The 19012-nt window shown below is 47.3% G+C and overlaps 2 long non-coding RNA genes across 4 annotated transcripts in view; one reads left to right on the forward strand and one right to left on the reverse strand.

Annotated features, from left to right (window-relative positions):
* Gm30093 overlaps positions 1–19012 on the forward strand; it is an 80971-nt gene that overhangs the window by 18169 nt on the left and 43790 nt on the right. The window contains exon 3 of one of the 3 annotated variants that reach the window (XR_003952626.1): positions 18073–18842. The exons of the other annotated variants lie outside the window; for them this stretch is intronic. This is a non-coding gene — a long non-coding RNA (predicted gene, 30093). The remainder of the gene's footprint in view (positions 1–18072; positions 18843–19012) is intronic. 3 annotated transcript variants of the gene reach the window in all.
* Positions 6618–18493, reverse strand: Gm41701. Its single transcript, XR_001782504.2, has 3 exons — positions 18256–18493; positions 14476–14680; positions 6618–8364 (listed from the first exon to the last, which is right to left on the reverse strand). It is a non-coding gene; the product is annotated as a predicted gene, 41701 (long non-coding RNA).

Raw genomic sequence — 19012 nt, forward strand, 5'->3', positions numbered from 1 at the left:
AACCATCTACAACAGAGATGGTTCTACCCATCTCAACCTGTGGGTCTCAACCGTTTTGAGTTCAAATGACCTTTTCACACGGGTCACCTAAGACCATCAGAAAACACAGATGTTTACCTTATAATCCATAATAGTAGCATTACAGTTATAAAGCAGCAACAAAAGTATTTTATGGTTGGGGGGTCACCACAACATGAGGGACTGTATCAAAAGGTCACAGCATTAGGAAGACCGACAACTACTGATCTGTGAAATCACCAGATGTGCACTCTGTGCTTATTTGGTGTCAGGGCAGGGCTGCCAATGTGAACTGCCAAAACCCACTGGTGTCCCACCAAAAGACGCACAAGTCACGGGGCTGAGCTGGGGGTGTCATGGCAAACAAGCTAAGACCAGAATGACAAACAGAGGTAACCTGTTTCTGGCTTATGATGGGAGTGTGTGGAGGTGTGGGGATATGAGGGGGTTTCCAGACAGAAGGAAACTATAATCGAAACACAATATGATACAATTCTAATATTAACACACACACAAAAAAAAAAGGTTTGGAGAGATGGCTCAGTGGTTAAGAGCATTGGCTGGGTCCAATTCCCAGTAGTCAGATGGCAGTTTAAAACTGTAACTCCAGGTCCAGGGGATCTGACACCCTTTTCTGAACTCCATGGGCACAAGGCATGCATATTTACTACACACATACAATAAATAAATCTAAACACAACAAAGCACCTGAACAGGAACACTTCACGTCATCAGAAGAGTATGTATGTATGTCACCAGAACTTTCATGGTGACCCATGACCTGAAGGACAAGCAAGACCTTTCTGGGGAGAAAAGAGAAAGAGGACCATGCAAGGGAAAGGCCCGTGAGCAGAGGATGTGGCTGGAGATCTGGTGGGGGTCCTTGATATTTCATACTTATTTTTTAGCATGTCTCATCGGTTAATAAGAATTCCAATAGGAGTGCAGAGATTAAAGGATGGCTGAGGACCCTCAGGTACTCGAGCAAATTCTGGGTTTAGGCAATCTCTTATTTCTTCAAACAGTTCATTTGTCATTCACACGCTTTCTTACTGATGTCTCTCCAAGATGTGAAGGCTCCTTAGAGCACCCAGTCAGTCTACACTGCCCTGGCTGGTGTGACAGGCAGTACCTATGGGCCCAACAAGCCCTCTCTCAGCAGCTATGACATACTAAGGGGGGGGGGTGTGGCTGGCTCCTCCCTGGTTTGAGGAACAGGGCCTCTGGCTTCCCTAGAGCAGAGCCCTAGCCCTATCATAGTCTGTGTGATCACTGGACAAGAAGCCTGAAGTTTGCCTGGCGGGTTGATGGAATTAGCGTTTGGGGAGAGTCCCCTTCTTTGTGAAGTATATTAATGATTCATTCTGGCTGGTCTCTCACCCGGGGCAGGCTCTTTGTGAAGTACCTCAGACTTCCTAGGAATCCTCAGAGACATTCTGACATTCTGATTGTCACTGCCAGCATGGGCTGCGAAGAAATTAATGGACATGGATGAGACCCTCAATTTCCAAGGGCTGTGTAATAAAATAAAAGTGATTGTATTATTGCAGATTCCATGACTAATGAAAAGGGGCTAAAGACCGTCATCACAGCACTGCATTGTTTACTGGGGCTTTGCTTTCCACAGGCAACTGTCCTGAATTGTAGAGACTAAAAAGTAACGGTAATTATTTGTTGAGAAGTTATATATGTCAGGCACTTCACCAAATAATCTATATGTCACCTATTCCCACAAAAGGCAGCAAAGGAGGAGCTGCGTCCATCTCTGAGGCCTGGAGATGTGAAGTGAGTGAGGCCAGAAAGCTGTAAGCTGGAGTAGATGCCTTTCTGTTGTTAGTTATATGAGGAAGTATTGAGAAATCTGGGCAGGCAGGTTTAGTCAATTAGCCAAGTGTAGGGTATTCATGGCAGTAGAGTATTTGGAAAGTTGTATGTACTTTCTAGACTTGAGAAAACACCATCATCTTGTTCCCTTAGGCCCCAGGAACTTCACACAAACGATATAAACTTCTGATCAAACCATACAAAAGAGACCCATCGGTTCACCATCTACCCACATACCCGTCCGTCCATCCATCTATAAATCCATTGTCCATTTACCTCTCATCCACCCATCCATTCATTTCGTTGTGTATTCATGTATTCACTGACTTTGTCAACTCAACAGTGTTTTTAATTACTTCCCAGCACCTGTCATGGAGTCAGTGTCCACTACAGTCTGGTCTGGATGTCTGCCACTTAGCAGAGGGGGGGGGAAAGCTTGGAGACTCAGTGCCAGCTCTAGTCTCTCTATATGGGCAATGAGAATAACATTTGCAGGCCATTGCAGATTTAAAGGCAACGCATTTAGAAGATGCTTTGGAATAGAAAGGTATTGTGCATGTTTATGTATCATCACCATCACTACCACCACCACCACCACCATCACCAGCATCGTCACCATCATCACCACAATCGCTATCACCACCATGACTAATGAAGCATATTCTGGAAACTAAGCTATCCTGAAGTTTGGGAAATCACTTCTATCACAGAAACCCTGAATGTGTTCAAGTATGGAACTTAGGAAGATAAAATGACTGTATTTGAGATCACAAGATTTCTCAGTCTTACAACAATCACATCTATCCCACATGCTCTTGGGGCTACAGTATTGGGGAGGAGGTCTTGGTGAAAGGACTATTCAGTCATGATGTACTAGGCCTGTCATCTCCAGGTTAGTGAACAGAACTCTCCAATGTGTCATGTGACTATTCAAGGGCTTGTGCCTCTTGGTTGCAGGGGCAGATGAGGAGATGTTGTATAGAAATGTTTTTGGAGACTTGAGAAAAGATGAACAACACAGTTTAGCATGAGCAGAAAACACAGGAAGGGCAGGCCATGAAGACACTAGACCTGTCAGCTCAGGTAAATTTATGCTGTGATAGCCAACAATACCCTAACCTTAGAGCTCTTTGACAAGGTTACATTTTCTTTGCTTGTCTCTCTTGGGTTGGCAACAACTCTGCTCCAAATTTTCTTCATTCTAAAACCCAGGCCAAGCGAGAACACATTGGTTCTTTATAATTTTTATCATTTTTAATTTTCATTTATTTATTTTGTGTGTTGGTGTATACACGTATATGGAGGTCAGAGGACAATCTCCAGGAATTGGTTTTCTCTTTCTACCATGTGGGTCCTGGGATCGAGCTCAGATAGTCAGGCTGGTAGCAGGCACATTTACCAGCTGAGCTGTCTTACCAACCCTGGCTAGTCTGGAACTTGCAGCAATCCTCCAGTTTCAGCCTCCTGGGTGCTAAAATTATAGTGCCCAGCTGGAATATACAGGCCAAGCTCAGATTCATCAACTCCTGCCTCACCCTTTTTACAGTTTTCCTGTTGGTGTGTCTACCAGGGCTTGCCATGGTGGTTTTTGTTTGTTTGGTTTGGTTTGAGAGAGGGCCTCACGATGTAGCCCTGGTTGGACTGGAACTTGCTATGTAGACCAGGCTGGCTTTGAACTCACAGAGATTCACCTTCCTTTGCCTCTGGGAATAAAGGTGTATGCGCCACTGTGGCTGGCCCACATTGGGTCTTGAAGCTTCTCCTCACATTTTATTGGCCAAAACTAATCATATGGCCAGGTGAGACACAGTGGGAGGTGAGACACACCCATGGCTAGAGAGAATACCAAAGGAAGGACAGTGAATGTCTTGAATAGTGGATGAATTTCCCTGAGAGTGTAACTGCATGAGGTGTCATTTGGAGCCTTGAAGTGGCTTGGAGGAAGGACTTGGCAGGCAGAGGTAGCAGCTCAGGTGACTGAGCTTCCCTGTGAGTCTGCTTCCTCCCCAGCGCCACCCACTGGCTCTGTGTGTGTGTGTGTGTGTGTGTGTGTGTGTGTGTGTGTGTGTGTGTGTGTGCATTTGCATGTATGTGTGTATACCACATGTTGTGGTGCCTTTGGAAGCCAGAAGGTGTTGGACATAGCAGTTGTGAGCCATTTGATGTGGATGCTGGGACCCGAACCCAGTCTTCCGCAGGAGCAGCAGTGTGCTAGCTATTGAGCCATGTCTCCAGACTTGAGGCAGGATCTCTAAGCTAAACCCAGAGCTTGCTCTTTCTGTTAGTCTGGCTAGCCAGCTTGTCTCTGGGATTCTCTCTTGCTACTTCCCATGTTAGAATTATAAAGCCATGCCCCTTGGCTTGTGTTTGTCTGATGAGGTTCCCTGAAGAGAAAGCCTAACTTCTGATTGTCCCAACTTGGCTCTTTCCTCTCCCTCAGTAGTTGAGAATTACCTTGAACTTCTGACCCCCCTCCCCACCTCCACCTGCCGTCTCCACCTCCCTGGCTTACTGTGATGCTAAGGATTGAACCTCTGTCTTTACACATGACTGACAACCATGCTACCAACTGACCTACTTTCTTAGCCCTTGGTTTTCCTTGTGTGAATTTTGGAGGCATTTTGATTAGGATTTGACATAATCTACAGTCACCTACGAATACAGTCTCATTGAGGAATTATTTAGATTTGTTTGGCCTGCAGTCAGGTCTGTGGGGAATCATCTTGACTACTGATTGGTGTAGAAGGACCTAACCCAATGGGAGGCACCATTCCATGGGCAGGAGGTCCTGAACTATAGAAGACAGGAGAAAACTAGGTGAGAATGTCAAACAGGCAGTGTAGGCGTATTTGTTACTCTCTGCTCTTGACTGTACGTGTGATGTGACAGATGCGTAAATCCCTGACTTGACTTCCCTGAAATGATGAACTGTAACTTGAGATTGTATGTCAAATAAACCCTTCCTCCCCAGAGTCGCTTTAGGTCAGGGCATTTGTCATAGCAATGTACGATCAGCAACGGGAGGGAAACAAACATTTAGACAATAACAACTTGGGAATGGCTGAGGGCAAAGTGGATCTGGTTGGTAGCATCTGTACCTATGCCCTCTGCCTGAGTCTGCAGTCTGTCTCTGCCAGCGATCATCTCTGCAAAATGACACAAGGACCCTAGTTGGGTCATCTTTTCTGTGCCAAAGGCAGAACAAGTCCTTTAAATTTACTGCAAACACTCATTGGGGATGGACTAAAGTGTTTGTTAACTCCAAACGCCAGTAAGTGTTGATAAATAAAGCCATTAAAAATGTGTTATGGCTCTGACACTTGGCGCAACATCTTTCCTCCTACTTTTTCCCCATGTAACATTTACTTTAAATGGCCCCAGCCAAAAGTCAAGCAACAATAAAATTGCCCCACACCTCCTAGAACATCTTCACTTATGAAACACTGGGAGATTCTGCACTGGGTGGGGGAGGGGGTCGAGGGGAGGGAACCAGGAGCCCCCACTGTTGTGTAAACTGCAGATGCTATAGTTCCTGTGGTCGAGGCCTAACTATACATCACATTTGCAATTTTGAAGCTTCAATTGCTTAAAAAATATTGTAACTGCTCCTCAAACAGGAAAATTGCATTTAGATTTCCCTCTGTGTTTAACCTCAGACCGGCAAGAGATGGTCTTCACATTTCCCCAGCAAATGAAAATCACTTTTGGATTGAGATTGCTTATGGATAGTTCTTACCATAAGAAAAAGAAAATCTATGAACAAACACAGCAATACATTCTGGGCAGGCCTGTAATGTGGAGGAAGAAATGATCGTTTTTGTCCTATAGTCCTTGGCATGAAGGATTTAGGACTGAGACAAGGAGAGACAGTTTCGAATCTGAGGTTCAGTCACATCTGAACTGTTGCTGAGGGAAATACAGCATCCTGCACTCAATTTTCGTCGGGCCCTCCTTTGCAGAATTGGCAATTCCTTTGGCAGTTTTCACATCAACAATCCCTTCTTCCTGTAGAGGCTCGAAAGCTTTCAAACCACATCTTTCCCCTCAATCAAGATTATAACTCATTCACACTAAAGTATGATTGCTTACATCTTAAAGGAACCAATGGAAATTGGGAAATAGTTTACTCAAAGGAAATAAGAGACACTGAGAGATGCTGTATAATAATGGTCCATTAGGTGATGGTTAAATGGGAGTCTTATTCTGTCTATCCATAAGACTGGTGATGGGTTTTTTTTGTTTGTTTTCTTTTTTGAGACAGGATGTTGTGTAGCCCAGGCTGACCTCAAACTCAATATGTAGCCAGGGGTGACCTTGAACTCCTGATCCTCTTGCTTCTACCTCCCAAATACTGGGATCACTGGCTTGCACCACCACTTCCGGTTTATGTGCCGCTCTGGATCAAACCCAGGGCCTCCTGCATTATGGGCAAACACTCTACCTATTGAGGATCAATGCTACCTTGCCCATGAGTCTCGTTTTAACTAGGATAAGTTTGTCTTTTCTTTTCTTCTCTCTTCCCTTTCTTATATCCCATCAGCAAACTTCACTGGGGGTGGGGGGGGGGGCGCTGTGCTTATAACAAGAGCTTTGTATAATAGAGAGAATGAAGCCCAAGATGCAACGGCATGTATCTGCCTTGGAGTGCCTGTTGCATGCCAGGGGCAGATCAAGGTACTGCTCTGGAATAGCATTGTCTTCCCAGCACCCCAGCCAGGGGAGTAGCACAGTTTCAAAGACAGAAGTGGCACTTTTTTTTTTTTTGTCACAGGTCACACATAGGAAGGCATGGAGCTGGGCTATCAGCACAGGCAGTTTGATTTTGGAACCTTCTGTTCCAAGTGAGATTAGATTAAAATAAGCATATAAGGCAGGCTTTGAGGAGACTATCTTTCATGTGCTCTGCACTACGGGAGAAGCTGTGAAAAAGGTGCAGGAAAGAGGGCCAGCTTCTTGCTGAGCAAGAGGAGCCTCGGGTTAGGGCAGCTGCAGTGTGTCACCCTGCTTTTGCCCCCTTCCTCCTCAAAGTCCCCCTCCCCTTTACCAGCAGACACCAGAAGCCAGCAGGCTGGCTGCGCCCCAGGCAGGCTCTGGTCAGGAAGTGGGGATCTTTTGTGAGCTGCAGGCCTGGTCTCTGTTAATGCCAATTAGCGTTTCTGCCTGCTTGGAGCTGCAGGGCCAGCAGGCTTCTGTGATCCTGGTGGCTCAGGGTTCTGGCCTAGAAACGCTTCCAATGTGGGACGAAAGTCAGAGAGTCCGAGGGGAGGGACTTTGTCATTGAAAGGAGAGGAAATGGGGTTTCAGAGAAGCTCCATGGGTCCCTGCAGCCTCAGGAGCACAGCTTTCTGGGGCCAGAGAAGGAGGGAGAAAAAAGAAAACAGCAGGCCTGCCTCCAGCTGCCCTACTTGGCCTCTCTGTGAACCGGGGTCTGGCTCCTGAGAGAGAAGGCAGAAAGAGGGTTCCTACGCTCCTGAACTTGTTAAGAGATGTTCCGGCAAGCAATCCCAGGACTTCAGCTATCTAATTGTGTGGGTGCAGGGAACATTCATGCCAGGGTCCCCAGTCCTCAGGGCCTGTTGTAGTTTGCTTGGGTTAAATGTGAATAAGTGACAACAGACAGCAGCTTGAGCATTTTAGGAGGAAGTGGCATGAGAGACCCTGGGTTTCTAAGGCTCTGCTCCCCTCTCGCATCCCTGGTCAGCTTCCGCATCCTTTCCTGACTGCCTATCCCCAAGCCTTTCCCCTGTACCTTCTAAGCCCTTCCACCCGTCCCTTTTGCCCTCTTGTCGGTTCCCCTTGCTCTTTGCTCTCCACAGAGGCTGCCTGGCTGGCAAGCCCCCAGTACCGTCATTCTCCTTTCTCCCATTTCCAACCCTCATTGAGCTGCACCACCGTGGCCTCTGCCTTCTGTGGGAGGGCTGCTCTCTGTGTCACTGGCAAAGCCAGCACATACAGAGGCCCAGGCTCTGGTCATTGTCAATTCCCTCCCTTTCTGCTCTTTTCAGCCATAGCTAGTTGGTTATTTGGTTTTTTGGGTTGTTTTGTTTTGGGTTTTTTTGGTGAGTCACCCAGGAGCTCCAAGAGAATACTTTCCCCAAATCCTATCTCTGTAGCTTCAAGGAACACACTTGGTCTCTGTCTGTCTCTGTCTATCTCCATTTAGGGTTGTGGGTGTGTGCAGACCAGAAGACAACCATGGGTGTCATTTTAAGAAATGCCGTCTCTCCAGTCCCTTTCTCTCCCTTTCTTGAGACATGATCTTGCTATGTAGCCTAGGCTGCCTTTGAGCTTTCAATACTCCTGCCTCTGCCTCCTAGCTTTAAAGCTCTGTCATTAAAGCTGTGCCCCATCTCACTGAGCCCTACAAAGCCTTTCTAAGAACACACGGAGGACAGGGACAAGGAGGTGGTGTCTGCAGCTGGAAAGCCTTGGACTTGCTCCAGTTCTTGACCCCAGACGCTTTTTTTCTTTCTTGCACACTTCACTCTCTTCTCCGGGATTTCTCCAAGCTTCCAAGGCTTCCTAAAGGAGGATATGGACAATTTGAAGGTTGGAGGAGACCTGAAGCATGGTAGAGGGCTTACACTGGCTTCCTGCATCCCAGTCACTGCCTCCACTGATGCTTCAGGACAATTACCTCCACTAAGAGAACAGATGACTATTTTTTTCTTTTTAAAAAATAATTTATTTATTAAAGGTGTATAGTGATGGCGCACGCCTTTAATCCCAGCACTCGGGAGGCAGAGGCAGGTGGATTTCTGAGTTTGAGACCAGCCTGGTCTACAGAGTGAGTTCCAGAACAGCCAGAGCTACACAGAGAAACCCTGTCTTTAAAAATATATTTTTTTTTATTTCATGTGCATTCATGTTTTCCCTGCTTGTATGTCTGTATGAGGGTGTTGGAGTGTTGGATCCCCTAAAATTGGAATTATAGACAGTTATGAGCTGCCATGTGAGTGCTAGGAATTGAACCTGGGTCGTCCTCTGGAAGAGCAGCCAGTGCTCTTAACCCACGAACCATCTCTCCAGTCTCCTCCTCTTCCTCCTCCTCCTCCTCCTCCTCTTCCTCCTCTTCCTCCTCCTCCTCCTCCTCCTCCTCCTCCTCCTCTTCCTTCTCTTCTTCTTCTTCCTCCCCCTCCTCTCCCTTTTTGTCAGAGGTTCACTATGTAGCTCTGGCTGTCTAGAACTCACTATGTAGAGACGGCTGGCCTCAAACTCAAAGATCTGCCTGCTTCTGCCTTCCTAGGGCTGGGATCAAAGGTGTGTAGCACCACACCCAGCTCAAATGTCTATTTCTAACAAAACAGAACACAAAAGCTCTCCTTCTCCACCACCACCCCTCCCCCACAGCCTGAGTCGGATAAGTAACAGACTTTTGTCACTCCACACTGTGTTGGTCACCTGCAGGGAGAGAGTTTTGAGGTCACTGCTCTGCTTCCTAGAAAGAGCAGGGGAAAGAAAGGCCTTAGGCTGTACACTGAGCGGCTCATCTTCAGGAGAGGTTTTTCTGCTTGGGTTGAGATTGGATATCCTGGGCTCTGGTTTTGCTTCAGCCAGAAATATGAAAGCATTTAGAACTGGAGAACTTAGACTGTCACATACAGTGCCTGCCTAGACTAGAGTCACCCACACTGTGTATCCTTTATGGACAGCGTTACAATTATTCCGGAGGAGAAAATGGAAACTTGGAGGGGTTAAATACTTGCCTAAGAAAACAGTAAGAAAAGAGTAGAACGAAGGTTTGAATGGAAATCTGCCTGCCTTGGAGCTCTGGGGTTACACAACATTTCATGGGCATGACTGTTAGGATGCACACACACACACACACACACACACACACACACACCTGTTACTGCCAATGTCCCTAGGTCCCCAGAGCCTCGGCTGAGCACAGCCACTGCCAGGGTTCTGAGAGCAGAAAGTTACAGTAACAGAGGTCTGGGTTCCTTGAAGCCCATCTTAAGGGAACTTGTGATGTTCCCTTAAGCATCACATTGGGGATGGGCAGCATCTATTGGGCTTTCTACCCATCCTTTAGCCATTTCTTTGTCATTGGAAGCTGGCAGAGGGTGCTTTGCCAACAAAGGTATCACAAAGGCTTTTTGCCAGCTTGTCACCTATCACTCCCTGGGAAAGCCTGTAAAACAATGGGTCAATTTAATTCATGGGACCAGTCATTGGGCATATCCCTATCCTTCTGCAAGGTGCGTGAGCTCTGAACATGTCCCCACAGTCTGAGGACATAGGATGGTGAATGGTCTTCATCCCTTTCTTTGGCAATCCTGATTGCTCCAGCCAGAAAGAGCTCCAGCCTCTGGCCCTCGTGGCTTGCAGACTAGAACTGGACTGTAAAGATCTCCTGTCATATATCTTGTTTCTCCAGCTGGCTCATCAGCCTCTTGAGGACAGGAGACTGACAGTGACCCCTCTTTGTCTCTCCTAGTACACTTAGTGAAGGGCTGTGCATTCTTGGAGCTCAGCCATTACTGAACTCTTGTAGAGCGCTAGATCAGTGGTTCTCAACCTGTGGGTCTCGACCCCCATAGAGTCTCATATCATTATGACTGATAACAGTAGCAAATGTACCATTATGAAGTAGCAATGAAATATTTTTATTTTTGGAGTCACCACAACATGAGGAACTGTTTTAAAGAGTCAGAACATTAGGAAGGTTGAGAACCACTGCTTTAGACCGTGTTCAAGGACTGGCATGCGCATATGTATAAGTTTACTTGTGTCCATGTGTATAGATGATATACATGTCTGCCATAGACATAGGGTATGTGTGCCCATGTACATTAAAATGCTTCACATACTTGTACCATGTCTCTATATAATGTGATTCGCCAGATATTAAGAATACATTAACTATAACTATAACCTGCCTCACCCCAGAGCTAGGAAAGAGACCATGACAGGAGCAATAACAACAAGGGCAACATGTGTCTATGATTTCATCCCTAGGGTGCTAGAATAAGGAGGATCATGAATCTGAGGCTAGCCTGAGCTACATACCAAAATCCTGTCTAAAAAATAACAGCTTCCACCATGGTAAAGCAATGAAGTACCATGATTAGAGAGTACAGGGCAGGGGCACAGCTTAGTTAGTCTAGGGAGACAGATCAGGGAAGGGACAGTGAAGAAAGGAAAACTTGACTAAGACTTGGAGTCTGTTAAGAGATTGAACTACCCACCCCACACCCCAAAGTCATGTTCAAGTCCTGACTCCTCACACCTGTAACTGTGACCTTATTTAGAAGTTAGACCTTTACAAATAACATCAACTTAAGAGGAAGTCATGCTGGATGAGGGATTATCCTAATCCAGCAACCAGTGTCCTTCTGGAAAGACATTTGGTCACAGACACAGAGTGGCAAGAACACCACATGACCAGAGAAGTAAGACTGCAATGGTAGTCCACCACCTGAGGACACTCTATACTGCAGTCTCCAGAAACCCCCGAAGGCCATGGGCCTCTGGCGATCTGTCCCTGCCTTGCCCTGTGCACTTCAGGAGCTAGAACTTTCCTGAGACTTGGGAGCATGGAACAGACCCTTTCTCCAAGGCCTCAGAAAGGAATATATCCTGCTCACATGTCTTCGGGGTTCTGGCCTCTAGAACTGTCAGCAAATAAATTACCTGGTCATGGTAACTTGTTATGCCAGTCTTCAAAAATGAATCCAGAGGCTCACTAGAAATCCACTGGGTGAAGCAAGGAGGAAAAGAGTGATTCTGTCACAAAGAGCCATCTGCAAAGGGACATGGAGGAGGGAGAGCATACTACAGAGAGCAGAGAGCAAGGGAGAGCTCTGTGAATCAGGAAAGTTCCCTAGGAGGTGGGGAAGGGGAAGGAGAGCTATGTGTTAGAGTATGCATATTTGTGTGCATGTGTTACGTGGTTTTGTGATTATATGAATGCATACCCATGCCCGCAATTCCTGGAATTCTACTCTGCTTTTATGATTTCTGGTTTAGTATGCTCCTGCATGATTGGTGTATGGCTTGACCTGTATGTGTGACTTGTATGTCAGGGCATGAATGTAGATAGTCTACAAGTCTGTGTACTGAATTTAAAGCAGTCACAGGAAGACTTGATCAGGGATGGCCCTGTTTCTCTGTTTACATTCTTGTTGCACACTGTGAATACACCTGACTAGAGTGTGCAATGACAGACAGTCGTCAGGAGCCGGGGCCTACCTGTCCTGGTTCAAGAACACAAGACAGGGCAGACAAACCTGGATTGCACTGGTTGCCAAGAGGCCTGTGAGAGACAGAAGTTCTTGGGCTGGAAAGATGGCCCAACAGTTAGCACATGATGGTCTTGTAAAGGACCAAGGTTCCGTTCTCAGCATTCATACGTGCTCACAGCAGCCTTCAATTTCAGTTCCAGAGGATCCAATGCTGCCTTCTTGTCCCCTCAGGCTGCTCTATGTGTATATGCACATGTACTTATGCAGGTTCATATACATTCACATAGATTTAAAACAAAATAAAAAGAAACCTATTTCTCTCTTTTTTTTTTTTTTTTAAAGAAGACAGTGCTTGATTCTTGAGATTGACAACTAGAGGTAACCTTAAATATGTCTATGGTCCCACTTGTACCTTGGCCCAGCCACACAGTAGAGTTACTGAAGAGTCCTCAAAACTCAGTTTACATAAGGCCAGCGAGGTATCTCTGTGATTAAAAGCATATACTGCTTTTGCAGAGGATCCAAGCGTTGCTCCTAGCACCTACATCAGGCATCGCAAGTTGCCTGTAGCTTCAGCTCCAGGGGGATAGAACACCCTTTCCTAGGCTTTTGGGGAATGTGTGCATATGTGTGCGAGCACACACACACATACACTACATATAATTAAAACATAAAACACACCTTTAAGAATAACTGGGTTTTAAAAAGCATACTTTGATTCAGTCAAATCCCCACCTGCCTGAGAATCACTTCTTAGAGGAGCCCCAACCCCTGGAGAAAGGTTACAGCTGAGGGCAGGAACCAGGAGAAGGACCAACACAACCCCATCCCTCAAAGAAGGGTCTATGTGTGTATGCTTTTTTTTTTTTTTACTGGAGACATTACAACCAGAGATGTTTATTGACTCTAAGAACCACTTCTGTGCTCCAGGCTGACATTGGGAGCTTGAGTGTGTGCATGGTATGTGCAGGTGTGTGCAAGCATGCGGAACTTCCAACCTGCTTCCTCTCTGAGAATATGGTTAGATCAGGATGTCAAGTGCAGCCTCGGGCCCTGCCAGCTGCTGCCATGGTCACATTTCAGGGGGCTGTCCTTGATGGGGCTGGTAGAACAGACAGAGCCTGTGGTAAGGACAGGAAGAGAGGCGTGGAGGCTGCTGCTTCGGCGGGGGGTGGGGGGCGGGGGGAGAGTGGCTCTCCTGGCTTTGACAAACCCTAAGACTGAGACGGTTTCAGGCAGGAGCAAGCCCTGAATTTGGAGCTGGGGTGTACAGGTCAGGTGGGATGAGACGAGATTGCACACAGCGCTGCGAGGGAAGAGCTAGGACTTTTCAGGACCTTGGCCAGTACCCTTGGGTTCCTTGGGGCGCCAAGCGTGTCAGCCCGTTTCCAGGCAGTGGTCCCAGGCCACGCCTCTGGATGGGGTGGAGAGGCTGAGGCCAGGGAAAGATACAGTTAAATTTCAGAACATAGACGGGGCTTCACTGGGATTATAGGAGCTCTTAAGAACTGGGTGTGAAAGAGAAGGATCCCTCATAAATAAGTAGACGTAAGGTCCCCAAAAATGAGGAAAGAGGATCTTCTGGGGCTCAGGTCTCCAAAGGAAGAAGAGCAGCTTGGGGGTGGGGCTCGTCCATGCTGGGGGTGCATTTCTTTGCCCTATTGTGTCAGGCACTAGGCCAAGCATTCTGGACCTTACCACCTGCCACCTCTGGATAACCAAATGCTATTGTTCCTTTGGGAAGCAGTGTAGAAGCAGGGGCACTCCTGCAGCTATTCCTTGAATCCTCTCCTATGTCCTTTCTCGCTGCTGCCTGCCGCTTTCCTGTGCCTGCTGCTGCCACAGCCCTGCCCTTTGCATCCCCATTGCAGCCAGGAAGACTTCACTGCCGCCACGGCAGGGATGCCCCTCTGCCCCCCAGACCCCACGGCTCCCTTCCTCCCAAAGAACTTCTTAAAAGCAATTAATCAACCTTATCACATCCTTTCTATGTCGTCCTGAGCAGGGAGGGATGCAGAAAAAGCATCCTGCTCCGAGAGGCCAGCCACGTGGATATGTGGATACCCAGGCAGCTGGGAGACAGATTCTTCCATAGGGACAGCCACCACCTCCTCCAGCTTTGGAACTGGCTGCAGTATGAGTCTGACCCAGGAGAAAAAAATTGGGACACCCTGCTTGTTCTCAGCCCCACCTCCTCATTTTCATCCTTCAGTTATTTCATGCTTGTTCTTCCAATCCTTCCCTAGCAACTTCTTGGGACAAGGGTCATGTACAAAGGATTTAGAGAGGCATGCCCATGAGCATAGAGAAGTGTGACCTCTATGAATGACAACCTTTGCCCTGAACATAGGGCCCACCACCATGCAGCAGCCAATGCCGTGGATAAATAGTGTGTGTGAGTGCAGATGTGTTCACACAGCAGGCAGCAGGCAGTCCCTTGTACCTTCCAGTCGAGGCTCTGACGCCTTGCTCTCTAGAGAGTAGCACATGAGATACCAGGGCTGTGGGAATCCTGGCGTCACCTTAGCCAGTCCTGATGTCAGTAGATGAAGGCCCACCATTACTCTGCTACAGGATCTCAGCTGGGTCTGGAGACATCCCTAGTGGGTAATATGGCAGCTAGGGAGAGATAGAACCAAGGCTGAAACCTAGAAGAAAAAAAAAAGAATGGGACAAACTGAGATATTATCTATGTACCAGCTGGTGCCAGGGTCTGACCTATGCCTTGTATACAAACAAACTCATTTACCCATTTGACACCCCGAGAGCTTTTTTTTTTTGTTTTTTCGAGACAGGGTTTCTCTGTGTGGCCCTGGCTGTCCTGGCACTCACTTTGTAGACCAGGCTGGCCTCGAACTCAGAAATCCGCCTGCCTCTGCCTCCCGAGTGCTGGGATTAAAGGCATGTGCCACCACACCCGGCGAGAGCTTTTTTAAAATAAAGATTTATTTTTGTTTAAAATATTTTCATTTAAATAAACAAGTTATCTATCTGTTTATTTAAATTTATTTAAAATAAATAAAATATTTTTCTTTAAAATGTGTGTACCATGTGTGCTGTTGCTCGTAGAATCCAGAGAGGCAGTTGGAGCTATGGGCAGTTGTGAGCCACCTGCCCACGGCGCTGGCAACTGAATTAGGTTCTCTGGAAGAGCAGCAAGCATTCTTAACCCCTGAGCCATCTTTCCAATCCCAAAAAAAGAGTTCCTAAGGGAACTGAAGTTTAATATAACAAAGCTTACACAACGGAAAGGCCACAACGCCAATCTTGCACCACATTTTTTTTTCTTAATCTTAGCAAAAAAATTAAACTATAATTCGAATAGCACCATTCCCTGCTTGCATCGCGCACACAGCTTCCCAGTGTCACTAAGAAGAATTCTTTTTCCTTTCCATGCTCAGCAAGTCCATGCACCCCTCCCTAACCTGGGTCCTGCCTGATCTAGCACCCACGCCACACGGCTGGTGACCTCCTTTCAGATCCTGAGCGCACACAACTCCCTCTCCTCTCAGAGCTTTTGCCCTCACTATACTGTTGCTTTGAGCACTTTTCCTCCAAATCTCCACGGGGCAGCTTCTCATGTTTCAGGCCAAATGCCTCCTCCTCAGAGAGCCCTTCCCTCACTGCCTGGGCACCAGTGGTCACCCTCCTTTCATCCCAATTTATTTTCTTCACAGCAATTAAAATTATTTATTTCTCACCTTAATCATCCACTGTCTTGTGGCTAGAACAGAAGTTCCTTTGGGGAAGAACCCTTGTTTGTTCACTGTGGTATTCCCAGGGCCTGACACTTAATAAGCGCTCAATAAATGTTTGATAAGTGAATGGTCTCTGAAAAGCTTCAGGGGCTCCGAGAGGGACTTGACAGTGTGGAGAAAACTCAGAGGATGCTGCAGCCTTCTGATCACTGGGCAGCTGAGCTGTCTGTCTGTGAGGTAGTCTGGCCTCCCTTGCTGAATGAAGACTATATGTGGACATATTTCCTCAGCCGTTGCATGAAGTCAGGTGGAAGGGATTAAGTTGCCTGGTGTTGCCAAATCAGAGTGCACTTGGGGCTCCTGGGTGTCCCCCAGCCTTTCCAGGTCTGGGGTGAGGTTGAAGGAAACTCTAGAGCCTGCTTTGCCTGCCCGCAGGGTTGCAGTAGGCATTGCCTGGAGGAGGGGGAGGCTGCTGCTCAAGGAACCTGATCTTTTGCATTTGCTGACATTCTTAGATTTGGCATTTACAACCTCAGGGTTCTATTCCGAGGAGGCCTTTTGCATTTGATGTAAATATTATGGTGATGAGAGGTGACACGGAGAAACCCTGTAGGAAATCGAAATCCACCCCCACCAGGCTGGGAGCCTCTCCCGCTGCCTCTTTGGGTTGGCATGCCGGGGAGTGATTTCTCCCAGGTCTTGGGTTAACCCAGAAGAACCCCCTCCACCCATAGGCAGCAGGGTCTGAGAGCTGTACATTAGTTATTTTTCCAATTTGGAGAACCACATTCATCCATCAATGTGGGAAGCAATCAGGGCAAGTCCTGAGCCAAAATGGTGCTACAGCTATTCTTTTTGGGGGGGGGGGGGCGGGGGTTCTGGTTCCCAGAGGAAGGGTGGGAAGTCCATAGCTGGACAAGAGTGGAAATGAAGGCTCCAAGCCCTGGGGTATCCCCTAAGTCAGCTGCTGTTCCATCCACTTCTTCAGTGACTCCCAGTTCAAGTCGTCTCCCAGCAGTTTACCCTGGATTTGCATGTCTCTCCTGAGTATGGGGGCCCTCTGGCACCTGCAGTATTCTTCAGTGACAGATGCCAACCCTCTTCCCAACTCCCCGGGAGGTAGTGCTCCCCACTCAGCAGTCTGCTGGTACTGGAGGTGGTCCAAGGATCCAGGGAGGCAGCAGTGACTTGATACTGAGAATTCTTTGACATGTTGTATATCCAGGGACAACTTGCTGATCTCTCTGAGCTTTGGTCTCCATATCCTTCAAATGGGGGAAGATATTGCCATGGGATTATGTGGGGATCCCATATAGTTATCAGGGCTTGTGAGGGACAGTGTGGACCAGTGGTAGCCACTGCTCTGGAATGCCAGCCATCATTTACAGCTTCTCTTCCTGCTGTGCCATGAGCTGTGTCTGCTCCACACTGGCCACATGTTCAGTTTGATAGGCTGGTAGTTGGACTGTTTCTGATAGTATCAGTAAGCCACAACAGCCAAGCTCTAATTCTGGAGCCAGAGACAGGAGTTCAAATCCCAGTGTGGCATCGGACACTGAACTTTTCAAAGTTTTGATTTCTTCACTTCTAAAAAGGAAGCGGGTTTTATGGAGATTAAATAGGACGGTGCTCAGCATTTTCCAGGCCCTTCCTGGACATTGCTATAAAAGGTTTTATGCTGTAATGGGGAAAGCCTCTGATTTGAGATCAAGAGATCTAGGTTAAATCCACCTCCATCTCTTATTTACTGTACTATCTTTAGGCAATTGTTGCACCTCTAGTTCCCAATATATAGAAAAAAACATGTCAAGTGCGGCTCTAAGGCTCGCACTTGCTATCCCAGCACTTAGCAGGTCAAGGCAGAGAGGGTGCAATGAGTTTTAGGTCTGTCTGGGCTACAGAGTGAGGTACAGTCTCAAAACCAACCAACCAACAACCAACAACACTCCAGAAAGAAAGCACATGACAGTGTAAAATCATCCGGTCTTAAGTCGCCATGAAGAAAACTGAGAACCCAGCATGATGCTTACTGCCTATAGAATGAATAACAGCAGTGACGAGATCTCAGATCTGGATTGAGAGAACCTAGCTTTGTATTTGCTTTGTGTGTGACTTGGGACAAATGACTTCACCTCTATGAACCTTGAATTCTCTTGCTATAAAAGTAGGATAATATGTATCCCCAGCATCATCATGGAATTAAATTAGACAGTTAATATTAAAACACCTCATAAACCATAGGACGTCGTGTTCACTCTAATTCAACATTACTTTGAGGAGAGCTCTGAGCAAGGAGCTTCGAGGACTTCAGAGATATTCAGAGTTTGTTGTTCTGTTCCCAGATGACCTGTGATGGAGACGGGGAGTGGAGGCACAAAACAAGCAGCAGGAACCATGGAGAGCTCCACCTACTTACACGGAAGACATGAGTGCCCGTGTCTGGTAGAGGAGCCTAAAAGGCCAAAGTCAGGCTTCTATATTTACTGCTCTGTGGGTAAAGGTCTCTGAGAGCGCATATGAGTTACCTTGTGGTGACTTCTGGCCGGCTGAGTCACTTCCCTCTGTCACCTCTGAGGCAAGAGAATGCAGAGACAATTGTGAGACCATTTGAATCAGCTATTCAGTGAGTGGCCTTTCCCCAGAGGTCAGTGGCCTATCTGGCCACCACAGCTGGCAGTCACAAAGGACCTGCCGAGAATCCAATCGAATGGCGTTGCAAAGGCTGAGGCCACTCTTCTGGGAATGGGAGGGTGAGGAGCAAGGTGATTTTGCTTCTGTCACAATTTCCCTTTAGACACAACCTGTCTCAAGGGCAAAAATAGCAGCTTTGCAGGCAGGAAAATATTGTGACATCATCCCAGATTCAGGCAGATTCATCAGCTCCACTCCAGCCAGTCAGTCTCACTTGCTCCTTGGAGACACGGGCAAGGTCCTAAGGGACAAATTTGGAGGTCCAGAGGTCCCATGTAGCCTCTTAGCCCCAGTTCTGTGCTCTAAGAACAAGACACGCCTACCCCCGGCTGATAGCCACCAGGAAAAGAAGAAAGTGCTGTGCCTGTGACTATACTTTCAGTCCTCCTGCAGCCCCAGGGTTGACTGTCAGGCCTGCAGGGTAAGGGGCATTCAGGCCAGGCTAGAGATTCAAGGATACTGGGTCCGGAGGATCTACTGAAGGGAAAAGATGTCATTCTACAGTTGCTGGGAGTGAGGAGGGAGGGAGGGAAGGGAGGATAGAAAGAGAACACAGGAGTGTGGGAGAGAGAGAGGCAGGGACAGACAAAT

The sequence above is a fragment of the Mus musculus genome, chromosome 18 (assembly GCF_000001635.26).
Source record: "Mus musculus strain C57BL/6J chromosome 18, GRCm38.p6 C57BL/6J".
Taxonomy (NCBI): Eukaryota; Metazoa; Chordata; class Mammalia; order Rodentia; family Muridae; genus Mus; species Mus musculus.